Below are 14,612 nucleotides of genomic sequence, written 5' to 3'. Positions count from 1 at the left end.
GGGGGTCATGAAGAGTTGGACATGACTAAACGACTAAACAACAACAACAATAGCACAGGAAATTGATGAATATATGATGCTCTCTTATGCTGTGTCATAACGTTGGTCCATCGAGTCAAGGGCTTATCTGCTGTGACTGGCAGGGGTCTTTGGAGTCTCAGGCAGATGTTTTTCCTCTAGCTCTGATATTTGGGGTCCTTTTAGCAGGGTATACACGGCATGCAGGCTACCACAAAGCTATGATACAAATAACAAATATTTCCTACCTCCATCACTTCCCCTGGTTCCCATGGTTCACGTCGGCTATCAATTTCAGGTATCATGATGGACACGCTTGGGAACCTGACTCTACTATCCAAGATTTTATTAAGCATTAAGACAGATATTCCAAAATGTAGTGTAAAGGTAAAGGGACCCCTGACCATTAGGTCCAGTCGTGGCCGACTCTGGGGTTGTGGCGCTCATCTCGCTTTATTGGCCGAGGGAGCTGGCGTACAGCTTCTGGGTCGTGTGGCCAGCATGACTAAGCTGCTTCTGGCGAACCAGAGCAGCGCACGGAAACGCCGTTTACCTTCCTGCCGGAGCGGTACCTATTTATCTACTTGCACTTTGACGTGCTTTTGAACTGCTAGGTTGGCAGGAGCAGGGACCGAGCAACAGGAGCTCACCCTGTCGCAGGGATTTGAACCACCGACCTTCCGATCAGCAAGTCCTAGGCTCTGTGGTTTAACCCACAGCGCCCACCCGTGTCCCTAAAATGTAGTGTAGTCTAGTGTAAAAGCAGCTGGCATTTTTACCTTCTGTCACAGTAAACCACAGCTAAGATAAACGGTGGTTTAATCATAGAATCATGGCAGGGGGTTGGGCTAGATGACCCTGGGCTTCGCTTCCAACTCTGCAATTCTCCGATTCTATGACAAATCTCTCTCTCTCTCTCCCTAAACCCCCTAGATATCCACCTCAGGCTCTTCTGTAATGCACAGAGGTCAGCTCAATTAAGCAACCCAGGTGAGCAAAAGGAAGCGGTGTTTCAGCTAACACATAATTAACCTGTTGCCAACTCCAAACAGATAAAGGTCACACACGCATGCACAACACGTCTTGTTTTCTTTTCGGCTGAAACAGCTTCAGAAATGCAACTTGACCAAAAAATAATAATAATGCCAGCTAAGTTTGCCTCCTGTTTGAGAAGAAAAAGTTGCCGTGTTTTTTTTGCACACAGGAAACTGCTGAATTCCTAAAATAAAGGTGCCAATTTTGAAGGTATTTTTAAAAAGGTGGGGCGGGTGAGAGAGCCAACCCTGGCAAAGGAAGACTGAGAATTTTCCTCATCTGTCTTTGCCTTATAGGATTGTCGAAAAGGCTCTTTAAAAACATCGGTACTGGGCCTAGGTAATAAGGGCTCCTGCCACATTTGTTTAGATAACTTTGGGCACCCACTTGATTTTACAAATCTTGTTCTTCAGCTGTTTGGGAGGAAGAGGGACAACAGCCAGAAATAACCTTCAAACTCTTGCAATGCCAACAGACTGAACTTGTTTTGCACAAACACTCCTCTTTGCCTGGGGGCTTTCCCGCATCCTTCACGGTAACCTCCAGCTCTAACCATTAGCACACTCTTCTTCCACCATCCCCCTCTCTGAAAATTTCCACGCAGTGTCCTTCTAAAGCAGGGGTCAGCAAACTTTTTCAGCCATGGGCCGCTCCACTGTCCCTCAGACCATGTGGTGGGCCGGACTATATTATGAAAAAAAATATGAACGAATTCCTATGCCCCACAAATAACCCAGAGATGCATTTTATAATAATAATAATAATAATTTATTTATACCCCGCCCATCTGGCTGGGCCTCCCCAGCCACTCTGGGCGGCTTCCATAAAAACCAAAAATACAGTAAAATATCACACGTTAGAAACTTCCCTGAACAGGGCTGCCTTAAGATGTCTTCTGAATGTCAGGTAGTTGTTTATCGCTTTGACATCTGCTGGAAGGGCGTTCCACAGGGCGGGCGCCACCACCGAGAAGGCCCTCTGCCTGGTTCCCTGTAGCTTTGCTTCTCGCAATGAGGGAACCGCCAGAAATAAAAGCACACATACTACTCGTGTAAAAACACCAGGCAGGCCCTACAAATAACCCAGAGATGCATTTCAAATACAGTGGTACCTCGGGTTACATACGCTTCAGGTTACAGACTCCGCTAACCCAGAAATAGTGCTTCAGGTTAAGAACTATGCTTCAGGATGAGAACAGAAATCGTGCTCTGGTGGTGCTGCGGCAGCAGGAGGCCCCATTAGCTAAAGTGGTGCTTCAGGTTAAGAACAGTTTCAGGTTAAGAACGGACCTCCAGAACAAATTAAATCCTTAACCTGAGGTACGACTGTAGGAAACATTCTACTCATGTAAAAACACGCTGATTCCCGGACCATCCGTCGGCTGGATTGAGAAGGCACTTGGGCCCCATCCGGCCCAGGGGCCTTAGGTTGCCTACCCCTGTTCTAAGGGGTGATGAGCTTACACAGCGGCTGAGTCTCAGGATCAGCCCAAACCCTTGAACAGATTTGTTACTAGAGCATGGCTGTTTGGTTTGTTTCAATAAGGTATTGCTGTCAATTATTTGTCACTCCCTCTAATAGCAAGCACAGGTGGCTGAGTGCTGGTCCATTCCGCTGCAGTTCGGTTCATGAAAAGAAATTGCGTTCTTCGTTTTCCCTTATGTTGTGTTGGAATTGTTTGCATGCAACCGTCCTATTGTTCCACACTGTTTATTTAAATACAAAGGAAATACAATGCAAATGACGTGAGGGGACATCATCAATTGCATATTGTTTGTGTACAGAACAATTGCATTTGCCGGCTCGATTAATAATAATAATAATAATTTTTATTTATACCCCGCCCTCCCCAGCCAAGGCCGGGGTCAGAGCGGCTTACAAGCAATAATAAAAACAAGTTGAATGATTACAACTTAAAAACAAAATTAAAATACAACATTAAAATATTGAAACATTAAAATATTAAAATGTAGCCTCATCACAGGAGGGGAAGGATAGGAAAAAAGAAAGAGGGGGAGGGAATCAAATTGGCTCCAAGCCAAAGGCCAGGCGGAACAACTCTGTCTTACAGGCCCTGCGGAAAGAAATCAGATTCTGCAGGGCCCTGGTCTCATGAGGCAGAGCGTTCCACCAGGCTGGAGCCAGTGTTGAAAAGGCCCTGGCTCTGGTTGAAGCCAATCTAACTTCCTATTTACAATCTGGTGGTGAGATAAATAAGCGAACATCGGGAATTTCTGCTAACACTTCTGTCAGAACCATCCCTAGTGGTTGCCGCATATACAGGGAAAACTCTATAGAATATTGTAGGGGTTTTTAAGTGATATTTTATCAGGTAGCCCCCAATAAGAAGGAACCTGCCGTTTTGTTTAAAGATGCACGTCTGGTTTTCCATCGCAGTCTTTCTGCCTCATGAACCAAGCAATGCTGGACGAGACAAGTTCAATGATCTTAAAGTTTGATTAGGTGGCCATTGTAACTAATGGAATAACAGGCGTCTGTTCTAGGCTTAGTGGAACCTTGACCTGGAGAAATATCGGGGTGGGGATGTACTGCAACATTTTATTGCAGGCTGTACAGTGGTACCTCGGGTTACATACGCTTCAGGTTACATATGCTTTAGGTTACAGACTCCACTAACCCAGAAATAGTACCTCGGGTTAAGAACTTTGCTTCAGGATGAGAACAGAAATCGTGTTCTGGCAGCAGGAGGCTTCATTAGCTAAAGTGGTGCTTCAGGTTAAGAACAGTTTCAGGTTAAGTATGGACCTCCAGAACGAATTAAGTTCTTAACCCGAGGTACCACTGTACTTGTAAAATACCTACTGTTGTGCTCAGTGCTATTTTTATAGAAAAAAGGGTGCTGGAACTTACCACAAAATCCTCCCTTGTTCTCTTATAATGGCAATGGCACCCACCTGAGAGGTGTCAGAACTGAGTCCCGGTGAGTTCCCACTGGGGGAAAAAAGCTCTGGTTTGTTAGACACTGAGCAGAGTTCTAAATAGCTACTTCTAAAGCTTTGCAAAAGTTGGTTCTCCTTTCTCGCATGTCAGAAATTTGGGGTATCTGTGGACGACGGGAGGAGTGCGTGCAAAATGAAGCGGGCTTGCAACTTTTCTCGAAAGTTTTTATTTTATTTTATTTGAAAGTGTCACGGGTAATTACAACTGCCATGTGAACAAAACAAGTGGGAACGGGAGGTTATATAAAAGAAGAGCCCCTGGTTATGAATCGAAGGTCAAACCTCCATAAAATCAGCAGCTGAGCTGAAGGCGACGTAAAATGACTTGTTGGATTAGCAGGTCCTTCCAAAAATATTATAAATTTCTCAGGGAGATTTGTGGAGGAAGAATCTTAACTGGTTTTGCACATTCTGGACCGACTCCGTCACAAGGGGGGTCATAAACCAAATCGGCTATTGGAATTTGCGTACGAAGGACACCTATGTATAAACATGACCAAGCGGATTAAATTGCCAAACTGAAATGTGCAATTTAAAGATCAAAGAGAGCATAGTTGTGGCCTTTCCTTTTCCCCCAATGCCACTCTCTAGCAATTTTGTGGTCTCTGCCGTCACCGGCTTATCTGGATCAGCAGGGAGAAAACTCAGATTGCAACCAGCTGAACACCCCAAACGAGGCAATAATTATGGGGCTGAGTAACTGTTTATGCAAATCTCTGTTTCGCCATCAACTCCCTCCGTGTTCCACGTTCCTGCTTTTGGTCAGGTGCTTGAGAAATTCCATATTTTTGAATTGTCGGCTAAACATAAGCTGTGCGCGCACCATATATTTAAAGCAACCCTCCCCCAATAATCATTCTGGGAACTGTAGTTTGTTAAGGGTGCTGAGAATTTAGCTCTGTGACGGGGAAACTACAGTTCCCAGTATTCTTGGGTGGCGGTGGGAGAATGTGCTTTAAATGTATGGCGTGCATAGAATTTGGCATGGGGGGCGCTCTATAGCGGTGCTGGGAGACCTGTTTCTTCTGGGATAGCTCATTTGATAGAGCGGGAGACTTATTCTCAAGGTTGTGGGTTCGAGTCTCAGACACTTGCATTGCAAGAGGTTAGACTGGATGACTTGCATGGTCCCTTCCAACTCTACGTGATTCTAAGAGCGAAGACCCTTGGGAACTTTGCTCTTAGAGGTTCTCTCTCTCTCTCTTCTATTTTTTTATCCCTCTTTCTACTCTGACACCTACCCTTCAAACTCTTCCATCCCACCAGAGACTTTTAGCAGGGAGAGAGAGTGTACACTTGCCAGAGGTCTAAGCCAATGACTTCCAAAGTGCTTTTCCAATGAGGCTGAGGACCTCAGATAACTGTAGCTTGTCAGAGTAATCCCCTTCTCCTTAACGCTTAGTGGTGGCCCCAAAACGGGTTTTTTCTGCCATATCTCCAACCCCATCCCTTCTGCCATACAAGCCACACCGCCCACTCCTTGCTTCATACTGCCTCGCAAATATTTATCTCGCTTGTCCAGGGTTCCCCCCACCCTTTAATTCCCAAAATTATCACCAAATTCCGTTTCTTTATAAAGCAGTTTTACGAAACATTTTTTAACGTCGTGCTTTTGGACACGGCTTAGAGGTGGCTTTTTTTCTTAAATAAAAGTTGCGCTTTACAAATGCTTTCGAATAAATACGTTATTTGTTTCCAAAAAGTATACCCTGCTTGATTGGGTTTTTTAAAATTTAAAAACACCCCCCCCTAAAAAAAACCCAAATCTGAAAATGGTTTATATGCCTACTGTGTGTCTCTTGCGGGAGCTTCCTTCCATGGTATAACATTTTATTATTATTATTTATTAAATTTGTATAACGCCCTATATCCATAGATCTCAGGGCGGTTCACAACAATATAAAAACCACAAAATACATAATAAAAACCAGAACAGAAACAAACCAATAACAAACCCTTCCACAACAGATTTAAAAAGGCATTGAGTGTCAATCAACCCAAGGCCTGACTGAAGAGAAATGCTTTCGCCTGGAGCCTAAAGATATGTAATGAAGACACCAGGCGAGGCTCCCTTGGGAAGAGCATCCCACAAGAGGGGAGCCACCAAAGAAAAGGCCCTGTCTCGTGTTGACAGCCTCCGGACCGCTCATAGGGGTGGCACATGAAGAAAGGCCTCAGGAGATGATTGCAGGGTCCAGGTCAGTTTATATGAGGAGAGGTGGTCCTTGAGGCATTGCGCTCCTGAGCCGTTTAAGGCTCTATAGGTCAAAACCTATATGGAGGCAGTGAGAGATTTTACTTTCTTGGGTTCCATGATCACTGCAGATGGTGACAGCAGTCACGAAATTAAAAGACGCCTGCTTCTTGGGAGAAAAGCAATGACAAAAAGCAGAGACATCACCTTGCCAACAAAGGTCCGTATAGTTAAAGCTGTGGTTTTCCCAGCAGCGATGTATGGAAGTGAGAGCTGGACCATAAAGAAGCCTGATTGCCGAAGAATGGATGCTTTTGAATTCTGGTGCTGGAGGATACTCTTGAGAGTCCCATGGACTGCAAGAAGATCAAACCTCTCCATTCTGAAGGAAATCAGCCCTGAGTGCTCACTGGAAGGACAGATCCTGAAGCTGAGGCTCCAATACTTTGGCCACCTCATGAGAAGAGAAGACTCCCTGGAAAAGACCCTGATGTTGGGAAAGATGGAGGGCACAAGGAGAAGGGGACGACAGAGGACAAGTGTTCTCGAAGCTACCAGCATGAGTTTGACCAAACTGCGGGAGGCAGTGGAAGACAGGAGTGCCTGGTGTGCTCTGGTCCATGGGATCACGAAGAGTCGGACACGACTAAACAACTAAACAACAACAACAACAAACAAGCCCGGTAGAATTTAATAGAGCTTGCATCTGAGTAGACAGTGTTAAGCTTGTTCTGCTAATCCTCTACGTGTAATTAATTGGTTAAATCAAAATATTGCTGCCTCTAATGGCAAACTCAGGTAGTAAGTGCCAACAGAAGCGGAGCCAAAACAAAACTTAGGTGCGTGGTTGGTTGTAAGGTTTGTGTGCGCGTTCCTGCCCACTTTCCATCTTTTGAGTTCACCCGAAATGTCTGAAGAGGGCTATAGTGGATTGTTGAAGTGAGTTCATGAGGGGAGATGTGAACAGGAGACTTCCCTTGCTCACTGTGCAAAGTGGCTGCAAGAAGATCAAACCTATCCATTCTGAAGGAAATCAGCCTTGAGTGCTCACTGGAAGGACAGATCCTGAAGCTGAGGCTCCAAGACTTTGGCCACATCATGAGAAGAGAAGACTCCCTGGAAAAGACCCTGATGTTGGGAAAGATGGAGGGCACAAGGAGAAGGAGACGACAGAGGACGAGATGGTGGGACAGTGTTCTTGAAGCTACCAGCATGAGTCTGACCAAACTGTGGGAGGCAGTAGAAGACAGGAGTGCCTGGTGTGCTCTGGTCCATGGGGTCACGAAGAGTTGGACACAACTAAACAACAACAACAACGTCAACACCAGCACTTTGAATTGGGCCTGGAAACTGGCAGCCACAGCAGTCGGGCCAAGATCGGTGTCATATGCCCGAAACCGTCTTGCCTCGTTGAGCAACCTGGCCGCCAATTTCTGCGCCGGCTGGAGTTTCCGAACCATCTTCAGAGGCCGCACGTAAAAGCATTCCTACAGAACTTGATCTACTTGACCCTGAGGACCCACACCTCCGGAAAGCCCCTATTAAAAAGCCCCTCAGGCACTCACAAATCTCCCCACGCTTCTTCTGCACCTCCAAGCCCGAAATCCTGAGAATTGCTACCGCAGAGAGGTGAGGTGGTGCTACACCAGTTGAACTCTCAGCCAGTTATGCAACCGTTTCAAGGCGTGCTAGGTGGCCGAGACAGGAGGGAACACCTGCCCTGTGCGTTTTCCGAAACTGGTTGTGGATGCCCCAGGCCACATCCTGTGATGTTTTCTGTAAGTCCCTTAGTTGCCTAAGATTCCTGGTCTTATCTCCTGACTTCATTTCTCAGGTGGGCACACCCAGTGCTTTCCTAATAATAATAATAATAATAATAATAATAATAATAATAATAATATTTTTTATTTATATCCCGCCCTCCCCTGCTGAAGCCGGGCTAAATGTTTTGGGGTACAGTGGTACCTCGGGTTAAGAACTTAATTCGTTCCAGAGGTCCGTTCTTAACCTGAAACTGTTCTTAACCTGAAGCACCACTTTAGCTAATGGGGCCTCCCACTGCTGCTGCACCGCCGGAGCACGATTTCTGTTCTCATCCTGAAGCAAAGTTCTTAACCTGAAGCACTATTTCTGGGTTAGCGGTACCTCGGGTTACATACACTCCAGGTTACAAACGCTTCAAGTTATAGACTCCGCTAAGTACTTAACCCGAGGTACCACTGTACTCTCATTTTCCCTACTCATATTGAAATACTGCCCTTCAATGAGACCAAAGCTCTGGGCCCACCAGCCTCGACCTTTCGCTCCAGATTTGCTTTTCTGAGCTGCCAAGCGAGTCCTTAAGCAAATGATCCCCTCCCACAGCCCTGCCGGCAGCATGAATATTTGATGGGAGATGAAATATTAAGACACTTTTAAAAAAAACAACCAGAAAATGTGAATGCCCCACCCTTTTGCCTTCCTTCCAGTGGTTTTCTGCTCTGGGAAAAAGCACCACCTGCCTGCCTTGTTTTTTTGCTCTCTGCTTCACCTTCCTTTCCTCTCCCCAAGAGAGGAGGCTTGTGTCTGTGAATGGTTTTGGTTTTGCAGAAATAAAAAAAAAAAAGTGGGAGGTTTCGCTTCTGCTTCCAGTGTCAGGATGTGTGTCTCTGGTGTATGTGTGCGATGAGAGAGACACCCATAATGCCTGGAGCAATAGCAGAGGAGGGAGAGAGCGGAGGAAGAGAGAGATGAAGACAGTCTAACTTCAAGCAGAGAAGAGGAGAGAAGGAGAATTGGAGCCTGTCCAATCTCACAAGGCCTTCAGGTGAGACCTGGGTCTGTTCTGGGCATTGGTGCCTCTTCTGTGAAATCCTGCATGTGCGTTTACCTGGGAGCAAGCTGAACACAGTGGGACTGGCTCCCAAGCAAACATGCCAAGCATTTTTGCAGAGCAGTCCTGTGTCTACTTGTTAGGAAGCGAGTGCCATTCAGCAGAGAAATGCTCATTTTTTTTTCTCCTGAGCAAACATGCTCAGCATCACACGGTGTGAGCCTGGGTGGCCAGACTGTAGCATGGCTGAAATTGAGTGCACGCTTCCCACCTCGGATCAAATCTATGCTTCCAGGTGCCATAAGAAAGCTGCAGAGATAGCGCAGGATAGTGTGCACCCCGGAAATGATCTCTTTCAGCTTCTGCCTTCTGGAAGAAGCTACAGGGTTATAAAGACTAGGACTAGTCGCCTGAGAAACAGTTTCTATCCAAATGCGATTTTGATTTTAAATGCGGTGTAAGGCGTCTCTGTGGGAGTATATTGTATTTAAAAATGGGGTATCAGAGTTTTTAGGGGGCTAACCAGGCTGGGATAGCTGGGATAGCAGGCTTGTTGGTTTTGAATGTCTGATGTAGATTTTTTCAATTTCGTTGTTCTGTATGGGACAATGACAATAAAGATTATCGTATTGTATCGAAACAACTTTTATATGAGAGGACACAGGTGAAGGAAAGACAGAGCTTTTGAGAGTTGTTCTTTTTTGGGGGGGTTGTTGTTGTTACCAATGTGCTTTGTTTTGGGGAGAGTGGGCTGGAGGGGGGAGAGTTTGCTCTCTGTGTTGCTTCTACTTCCTGGTGCCTTTTATGACAGGTGGAAATAAACGATGGGGCGATAGGAGACCTCTAGGATAAAATGCTTTAGCTGAAAAGTCTGCAAGTGCTGTCAGTCAGCCCGTGGCTCTGGCGTTTGTCTTCCTCATGTGATTTGCGATATTGAATTCTTGAGTTGCAAAAGCAGGATTAGAGGTGGAAAGTGAGTTGGCTTTTTAAAAATATATATATGTGAAATTAACTTGCAGTCGTGACGGATGGGAAAACAAGAGGAAAGCAAAGAAATGGGACAAAAATAGGGAAAGTGACATTTTACGCTGCTCTTTCTGTGAATCTGTGATCGCATGCCTAAAGACTCCCCACAAATGTGGGAAGATTTAGGTGACCTGACTTGTCCTGCAAACCTCTGAGGGTTTTTTTATTTTATTTTGTGGGTGCGCATAAGTTAAATCATGGGTAGGCAAACTAAGGCCTGGGGGCCAGATCCGGCCTAATCGCCTTCTAAATCCGGCCTGCGGATGGTCCGGGAATCAGTGTGTTTTTACATGAGTAGTATGTGTGCTTTTATTTAAAATGCATCTCTGGGTTATTTGTGGGGCATAGGAATTCGTTCATCCCCCCCCCCATATAGTCTGCCCCCCCCACAAGGTCTGAGGGACAGTGGACCGGCCCCCTGCTGAAAAAGTGTGCTGACCCCTGAGTTAAACCATGGAGGAGTTTTCCTTAGCAGGAGGGAAATGGTGTAAAGCTGTGAAGTTTTCCTCCGCAGCTTGAGTGCGTTGCCCACAACCTTTGCGTCCTGAGAGAGGTGGCTTTTGGGAGAAGATTGGGACGGTTATGGGTTGCCTTCTGTTGGTTCAGCATCTTCTCTCAAAGATGCGATGCTGCATTGGGGACGTTAGGTACCCCTGAAGCTCCATGTTACGCATCTGCCGGTGTGAGCTGCACGAACCCCAAACCCCTCACATCATCCCTCCAACATTACGAAGGGGGGGAGGGCTATGAACTGCATGGCCTAAGGTGGTGTTGGGGGGGGTCCATCACCTGCCCCTTTTCAAAATAAACGGCAGCCAAGCAACACGTGTTTGTTTTGAGGCCCGTAAATCCTCTCAGAAGCCTTGCGGGCCTCTTATTTCTCTTCTCCTCTTGCTTTTCTTATGATGTGCAATTCTTGCTTTCTTTCTGTTAACTCTATCCCTATTTATGCTTTGCTTTTCGAAGTTCCCTATCTCCCTTCTGTGTGTGGAAAAAAGGATTAAGATATAATTACTATCCTAGAGGACTTTGGGTTTACTTTTCCTTATTCTTTTTCTACCTCTTCAGTTTCTTCTTCTGCTTCTTCTTGCTTCTTTCCAAATGATCTTTAGATTGGTTTGGTTTTATTGTATTTTAGGTTGGAAAGTCTCAGTAAACATTATTCTAGAGAGAGGGAGAGAGAGACGTCTTGCGTGCCTCTCGCTGGCATCATGCGGAGGTTTGGAATTCCCACACACGGCTGGGCATGTGTCTTATCATGCCCTGTGCCAGATAAACCTGCCATGTGCGGAAAAGCATTGCTGGGAATTTTATGGAAAACTCTTCCTGGAACAGTGATATATAGGGTGCTTGCAGAAGGTGCGTAGCAGTCGATAGGAGGGGCATAGGAAATTCCTTCCGTACCCTGTCCTACCCTTGCTGGGCCAGACAGGTCCAGATATTGTGTTTAGCATTATGCGCATCATGCTTGAACCTGGCCACTGAAGTATCCCGCTCCCTAAGCAGAAGAACCGCTTTCAGAAACTGTGTCCTTCCATTTCATTCCAGCCTGCCAGGACAAAAGCGATTCCTCCTTATTAAAGTCTGTTGTTGACCAGAGGCCCAGAGCCTCTGGCATCTTCTGATTCGCCCCTGTAAGTTGCATTCGCCCAACTTCTGTTGTCTATTTTCTGACAACCTCTGGGTTAGATTACTGTAGAGCATTATACATGGGGCAGCCTTTGAAGATGGTTCAGAATCAGCGGCTGGATTGCTGACTGGGGCAAAACAGTCTCAACTTATAACAACAACAACAACTGTAGCCTTTCTAGGCCCTTTTAACCATGGGTAGGAAAGCGTTGCGCCCGGGGAGAGACGAAAAGAGTCAAACGACACCAAGGGCTTAAATCCAGAGAAAGAGCTTTATTCTGCCATTGGGGAGGGGGGGGGCAGAAGGAGCAAGTGTGATAACTCACAAACAAGCAGGAGTTCACAGCCATTTGCACAGAGTATATATTCCCCTCCAGTTCCCTCCTCTTTCTCCCCCTCTTCAGGAGCCCTGCCCCATGTGTTTCCTGAGCATGAACAGAAAGCTCCTGTCTTGGGACTCTTTTGGACTCTTCCCAGGAAAGGGGGTGAGAAGCCAAGGGGGTTGAGGAGCCTTGCGGTTCAGCATGTTTAAGATGTTGCAACTAGAATGAGATAAAAGTCAGTTCTCAGGCTGGCTCTGACAGAGCCTATTCATTAGCTTTTTGAAGCCTTCTCGTACTGATAAAAGTAATGGTTTGCCTGTGCACAGCGTTGTTACGGAAAAATTCCGGGTGCGGAGTTGCCCTACCACCCGGCTCGTCGGACGAAGTCCGCGGGTCCTAGCGGAAGAAATGAGCTCAGCCGGAGACAGGAGCAATGAACGGAGATCCAAAGTTTATTGCGCAACAGGTTCAAAATGGAATTGAACCCCGAGAATGGGGTGACATAGACTTTTAAAAGTTCCCTCCAAGTCCCAGAATACAGTGTCGGAAAACGTCATGAATACATTGTGGGAAGGTTGGATTACACGGATGACCTCATGAATACATTACAGAAAGGTGGGGTTACACGGATCAGCACTTCAGGAAGGGAGGGGGAGATATGCAGAATAAGGGATTTACATAGATAAACATGAATAAACGTTTCCTGAGTACAGGTGATGGCGAGACAATGGCGCAGATATGCATCGTCTGCCACCCGGCATTGCCGGGAGGAAGGGTTTGGCAGAACGATCCGAGCGGATTAGGGTCTTCCTGTGTACGTGACCTGTCGCTCAGGAGATTATGGAAGTGGGGGCAGCAACATGGAGTCCGGAGGGAACAGAGTAGAATGACGTCAAAATGGAGGAAATCGGAGCTTTGGTTGATTTTATATCATTTTCTGAAGCTTTCGGCCCCTTTGCCGGTCAAGTGTATATTGTGTATTAAAAGCGGAAACAAATGGATACATTGTAACCAGACTTTGACAGTTTTACAAGGTCGCTGGTTTCGGTTCCATTGTTCTCGCAGCGGGGGAGCCGTCAGCAACTTGTCAGGAGATTAAATGAGGCGTGCAAGAGCTCCCTGAGCTAGCTGCTGCAGGGAATGCATGCTCCTGATTGGCTGAGGCGCGGCCATTATAGTCAATGGAGGATACAGTTTGACACGGTCAACTCATGTTAAAATAGGGCGAAAGGAAGGTTTAAGAAAGAGGGGCTTATTCCGCCTGTATATAGAAAGAAAGAATATTATTTATATAGTCAAGGGGTACAGTGTGGTGCTTGTGTAACAGTGTGGGGTTTCAGGAGCTGGGCGCCGTCGAGGTCATCGCCTCGGGCCCGCTTTGAGGAGGAGGAGGTGACGAAAGGTACCCCCCCTCTCCTTCCGTATCAGTCCCCCATTCGGAGATAGATTTGCATTGAAGTTCTGTAAGAACTTGCAAATCCTTTCTCCGCACCCTATACCCCTGTGATTTCGTACTCTCCTTCCCCCAGGTGCCTCATTTGCACGTATTCGGGGAAGACGGGGGCGCTGTGGGAGCGGGAATAGGCTCGGAGAGAAAGAGGGGCAGATTGAGCAGGACAGCGGAGAAGAGAGCAACAAGGAGAGACACAGTGTATAGTACAGCAGAACAGAGATGCAAAGGACAACAATTAGGGCAGTAAGCAATATCACCTTAAGTAGCTGTCGGAGCCATCCGAGCTTGGGCAACCATCCCCACAAGTCTACGTCGGACAGTCCTTCATGTCGTATCGCATCTAGCTTTCCTGCCAGTTCGTGAATATTGTTCAAATGTCCGGTAATATTCAAAGTCTGATCAGTCACATATGTACAACACTCAGTGCCTATTAGGGCACAGGTCCCTCCTTGGCTGGACAGGAGAAAGTCCGTCGCAATCCTGGTCTGTAAACTAAGTTGTCTCACCTCTGACAGCTCCGACATCAGAGAGTCTGTGATTTGGGTTGCCTCTTGCATGAATTTCAGAAGGATGTCGGTAAGTCGGAGGATGTCCACGTGATTAGAGCCGGCCCCATAGGCAGGGAAGAGTGCTCGGCCAACAGTCTCTCCGTTTGCGGCGACATCGGACAGGTCCGACAGACCTTTTTGTTCTCTCTTGTTCCTCTGTCTACCAGGGGGTAGGTGTGGGACTACTCTTATGCCGGGGACAATGTATCCCACGAAACAAGATCCTGACATATGTGGGCTCACCCAGGTGTATGCGCGATGGCAGCATACCCAAAATAAGCCGCTGAGGTAGGACTCTATTCTTCCGGAGGCAAAAGCTTGTAGTAGCATGGAGTCAGCGGGCTGGGGCTGCCAGGCTGGAGGGTGTCCGATGACGGTGGCCCAGGCAAGGGTGAGATTTTGGAAGGTTCGGGACCCGGTCACATCAGTGGCAGTGACATGACCGGTGGGTAAAAGTTCTAGGTTGGAGGTGCAGGTACTGGACCCAATGAAAGTTCCTTCTCCAGTGAAAATGCGGCAGAGGGGTCCCTTTGTAGGGCCAGTAAGATAGAGGTATTGGTGGGTCAGATTCAAGGCAGTTAAATTCCAAGAGGCGATGTCTCCCGATCGGAACT

At 46.8% G+C, this 14,612-nt stretch overlaps 1 protein-coding gene and 1 long non-coding RNA gene across 4 annotated transcripts in view; one reads left to right on the top strand and one right to left on the bottom strand.

Annotated features, from left to right (window-relative positions):
* Positions 1–8,373, bottom strand: part of LOC310851829 — a 305,116-nt gene extending 296,743 nt beyond the window's left edge. Inside the window, exon 1 of the long non-coding RNA XR_014567853.1 lies at positions 8,187–8,373. This is a non-coding gene — a long non-coding RNA (uncharacterized lncRNA). The remainder of the gene's footprint in view (positions 1–8,186) is intronic.
* A 293-nt stretch (positions 8,374–8,666) lies between these two features.
* Positions 8,667–14,612, top strand: part of B3GNT8 (UDP-GlcNAc:betaGal beta-1,3-N-acetylglucosaminyltransferase 8) — a 43,774-nt gene continuing 37,828 nt past the window's right edge. For 2 of the 3 annotated variants that reach the window (XM_083754070.1, XM_083754069.1), the window contains exon 1: positions 8,716–9,013. The gene's annotated coding sequence lies outside the window, so the exon portion shown is untranslated. Of the gene's footprint in view, positions 9,014–14,612 lie in introns of all 3 variants that reach the window. The other variant, XR_014567761.1, reaches the window with a different exon arrangement.

This window comes from Podarcis gaigeae (assembly GCF_964106915.1).
Source record: "Podarcis gaigeae genome assembly, chromosome: 8".
Lineage (NCBI taxonomy): Eukaryota > Metazoa > Chordata > Lepidosauria > Squamata > Lacertidae > Podarcis > Podarcis gaigeae.
Note: the sequence above shows the minus strand (reverse complement) of the source record. Positions and strands in the feature narration are given on the sequence as shown.